Source organism: Tigriopus californicus, chromosome 9 (assembly GCF_007210705.1).
Source record: "Tigriopus californicus strain San Diego chromosome 9, Tcal_SD_v2.1, whole genome shotgun sequence".
Taxonomy (NCBI): domain Eukaryota; kingdom Metazoa; phylum Arthropoda; class Copepoda; order Harpacticoida; family Harpacticidae; genus Tigriopus; species Tigriopus californicus.
This window is the reverse complement of record NC_081448.1, coordinates 13,028,467-13,032,589: the sequence shown is the minus strand read 5'-3', so window position 1 is coordinate 13,032,589 and position 4,123 is coordinate 13,028,467.

The following is a 4,123-nucleotide window of genomic DNA, read 5'->3' as shown; positions in this document are numbered from 1 at the left end:
GCAAATTTTGAAATGCGACAGTACTAAATTTTACCTAATCGCATTTCAAGATGTGCGTTCACGAAACTATCTGATATTCGCGGTAGGTGCAACTGGGTACAAATCGCATCTCAAAATATGCACTCACGAAACCATGCGGGGTTGCCCCATTGATTTTATGCGTTGATTTTTTCGGAGAAAAAGGTCGTCTGTGTATGCCTCTGTAAGAATCGTGCAGCTGCAGTCCATTGAAATCAGGTTTTTCGCAAACCACGCCCCAGCAGGGGTCTAACTGTAAACAATGGAAAATAAGATATGTTGGAAATAGTTTGGCTTTAATTTCAGATAATACTAAAGCAAACCCATGTCTCAGTTCGTCATCAATTATGCTTACATGTCTGGATTGATAAATAAACAATCTATGAAAAACATTCTATTTGTCTTTCAATAACCATTAGCTCGATTAGCTTAAGTTGAAAAAACGCTTAGCCTTTCCTGGGTTCATTTCACACATCCCACTTCAGTATGCTGGTTTCATAACAATGCACTCTAACCAAAGTACTCCGTTGATGAATGAATTCACTTAATAGCCAAAGTATATGTGCCTTTATCGAGGTAAATACTAATACTTACATTGGTTTAGACGTCATAATATGGGGAACATGAGCGACATGACCTCAAATATGAAAATTGATTTTTTTTTATTTTAATAATAATAATAATAATAGTAATCTTTTATTGCGACTCTTGGTCATGCCATGGCGTAAAAATAACTATAAAATAAAATCTGATGTATATACATTATACAAAGGTTTGTTGAAAAAACAAGAAAAATTTCAAGAAGGTAAATCAATAAAATAGTTGACTAGAAGGTGATATCACAATGAGTATGACTAGAATTGGTTCCATGCACATGAAAAAAGGTAAGAGGTGAGTTGCAGATAGTACAAAGACAGGTAGGTAGAGGTAAGTGATGAAAATCTTGGCTACTGCAGTAGATTGGATGGGCCAGATTGAACAGATTCTTTGTCAACTCCCGTCCCTGATGGCATTTGGCTGGGAGCCGGACAAAGGTATGTGACCGCCAATACTCCAAAGGGATGTCGGGCCAAGGACAATAAGGTGTTATTAAGTCCTTGACCGGGAAGGACAACTTGTGTCCCGACATCACCTCCCGAAAGGTCAGGTTCCCAACACTGTTGGACACTAACCTTGCCAGCCCGATGGTGAGGGGCGTGGTTTCACATAGAAAATGTGTCCATGCATTGTTGGCATATTGGGGCACGCAGAGGTATCACTTGAGGAACTTGGTGTAGGTGGCATCGGCGGATTTGAGGGCGGATTGAGCGGAGTTGGGAAGCCATAGGTGTAGGCCATAGAGAAAAATTGGGGTGACGTAGATCCGGAAGAGTTGAAGAACTATTGGAAGGGGAAGATTCTTGATAGGAAGTCTATTGCATATGTATCCGATCCTGGCCCTGGCTTTGACTATTGATGATTTGAGATGGTTGGTGAAGGAGAGTTGAGTTGAGAATGTGAAACCAACATAATTAAATTATTGACAATTTCAATTGGACTATTGTTAATATGGAAGGAGGTGGGAGGCAGACGACCTTTATGGAAAACCATGGCCTTCGTCTTGATGGTGTTGACTTGAAGGCCGTTCTCTTGGCAATAACCGTGGAGTGCATTGATGGCATTTTGCAATTCCACGGCTGAATTAGCCAAGAGAACCAGGTCATCTGCATATTGTAGATATTGTACCATAACATGGTTGATGGTGGGGCCTTGGTGTGTGAGGGCTTCGGGCAGGTTGGATACATAAAGATTGAAAAGAATTGGCGATAGTGGATCCCCCTGCGGAAGGCCAGTGGAAGTGAAGTAGCAGGGGGATAGGTCCTCACCAGAACGAATGGAGCATCTGAGTCCCGCATAGATGTTGGACAGCAGGACACAGATTGAATGCGGAACTCCCCACAGTTGGAGTTTGAGGAATAACCGCGTTCAGTCCACCCTGTCGAATGCTTTGGAGAAATCCACAAAGCATCCAAACACTCTCCTCTTGTTGCTGATGTTGGAATACACAATTTCATAGAGGAGAGTGGCTGCCGGGGTGGTTTAGCGGCTTCTCCGGAAACTGAATTGGAACTGGGGAAGGAGATCCCTATCCTCGGCCAATCCGGAGAAGCGGGCAGCTAGTAGGGTGGACATCATCTTCAAGAAGGGGTTTTCCAGGGCAATGGTCCGATGGTTGTTTGGAATGTCCCTGGGCCCTTTCTAATGGATGAAGATGATGGCTGACTCCATCCACTCTGGTGGGAAGAAGGAAGAATGGAGGGCGAGGCTGAAAAGATCTTGGACGAGTGGCTGGGCCTGGATCCGGAGAAGTGAAAGTTGGAAAGGAGAGACCCCAGATGTTGAGGGGGCTTTGCTCTTCATCTTCTTGAAGGCCACGTCCATCTCAGGTTCCGTGAAGGGCTGCAAAAGGGGATGGTGTTCTTCTGGGCAGCCCTGGACCTCCGCCATTACTGTTTCCGTTTTTGATGCAAACAGTCTCTTTTTTTAAAGCGCTTCATACCCTAAAGCACGACGTACTTGCAAAAAAAAGTGCCTTTTTTAAATATTTTTAAATTTGGACCCTCGCAGACTAATACAGTGACTAATAGGGCTCGGAAAAAAATCCCCCAATGCTTCATAGCTTGAGTTTGAAAACTGAAAATTCCACAATTTTTTTGCCATCACAGACACTTAGCCAAAATTTTAAACATATTTCAACACTTATTGGAGCACATTGTGAAAGATTATTTAAAATTTTAGAAATGAACAGTCTATTTCAGCGCTAAACACCATAAAATTAAAAAGAAATGTAACATATTTTTTTTGAATTCTCAAAAAATATGACGCAAAACCCCGAGATGGCGACAAAGGAGCCAACTATTCTCCATACTAATAAGAATTGTGTTCGCCGCCAAATAAATCACGTAGGGGGGACGGGACCCGGGGGAGGGGGGCGTCTGCCTTGGCCAAAGGCCAACCCAACTTGTAAGATGTAAGATTGCCGGATGGTGGCTGTTGACTAGATGTTTTTTGTTCGTTTGTGGAGGTATTTATAATAAGGGATAATGTCTATTGCGAGTACGATGGTGGGAGCATGAGTAATGGTAAATGCAAATTGATTAGCGGTGACTAGAATACAACATCTCCCTTCCCGGGGGAGGGGGGGGGGCAGGGTTAACAATGGGGGGACAGCACAAAAATATCACAGAGGGTTTGGTGGGAAGACTAGAGAATTGTGACAATTGACTAGAGTAACATGGATATAAAATAATGTAAAGATGACTAGAGTTGAATAATGTGGTGACTAGAAGGATTGACTAGGCGCTGGTTGGGTTTGACTTAAAACCATCCTCCATCCAGGTCACCACGTCTCTTCTGGGCCCAAGTTCCGCATTGGCGTTCTCAGTCGTCTGGGGAAGGTTCTTCCGCGTGGAGGCGGCTACTACCGACTGCGCCATGTAAGATTGCCGGATGGTGGCTGTTGACTAGAGCTGGATTCTTCGTTGATCAGCTTACCCCTCTCGTCTCACCATTGAGACGACTGCCACAGTGGTTCAAAAGCCTTTATGAATTCCAACAGAAATATCCAAGCAAATATTGTTAACTAATAGCCATATGCACGACAGATTTGAGCCAGACTTCAATAAATCAATCACGTCAAAATTACTTCTTGTGGTTTTTGCAAGGAAGAAGACTGTTAAGATGGATTTGCGCATTTCTCTCAATATTTGAAAAGGTTTTTTGACCACCGTGGTGAGACGGGTGAGACGAGACGAGAGGAGACGACCGTGTCCAAGAATCCAGCTTAGATGTTTATTGTTTGTAAGTGGAGGTATTTATACAGAGGGAAAATGACTATGGCGAGTGTGATGGTGAGAGCAGGAGTAAGGCATAAATGGAACTTGGTATTGGTGACTAGAATATAACATAGTCATTTTCCCTCTGTATAAATACCTCCACTTACGAACAATAAACATCTAGTCAACAGCCACCATCCGGCAATCTTACAGGGTCTAACTTTCGTGGGGGAGTTCACCGTGGGGGAGTTCACTGTGGGGGGTTTACTGTGGCTGAGTTCACTGTGGGG